Source organism: Triticum aestivum, chromosome 5B (genome assembly GCF_018294505.1).
Source record: "Triticum aestivum cultivar Chinese Spring chromosome 5B, IWGSC CS RefSeq v2.1, whole genome shotgun sequence".
Lineage (NCBI taxonomy): Eukaryota > Viridiplantae > Streptophyta > Magnoliopsida > Poales > Poaceae > Triticum > Triticum aestivum.
In genome coordinates, this window is record NC_057807.1 from 692,531,491 (window position 1) to 692,532,072 (window position 582).

The window sequence follows — 582 nt, forward strand, 5'->3', positions numbered from 1 at the left end:
CCTTTTTCCTCAATTCTAAATATGAACATATTCATAAATGAATTTGATCATGCACAATTTTCCTATACATACACAATATGAACATATACACAAATTGAGAAAGAAAATTCTATGAACAAAAAAATCATTAAAATTCTATGAACAAAATTACAACAGAAAAAAATCATAAAAATTCTATGAACAGAAAAAAATCATAAAAAATTGACATGTTCGATCTTTGCATATATACGAACATACAAACATGCATATTCAACAATAATATCACCAAAAAAATCTATTAACAGAAAAAGAAAATCTAAATTACTACAATATGAAAAAATCTATGAACTACAAAAAATCTAAATTACTACAATATGAACATACAAACATGAACAAATTACACAATATGGAAAAAAAATCTATGAACTGCACATCTAAATTACTACACATCTAACAAAAAAATCTATGAACTACAAAAAAATCTATCAAAAAAATTTGCTCACGGGATGGCCAAGGCGTGAGGGGCACGGGGCGGCGACGGCATCGGGGCGACGATGGCGTGCGGCGGCGACGACGACGCGTGGTGACGACGGCGTCGGGGCG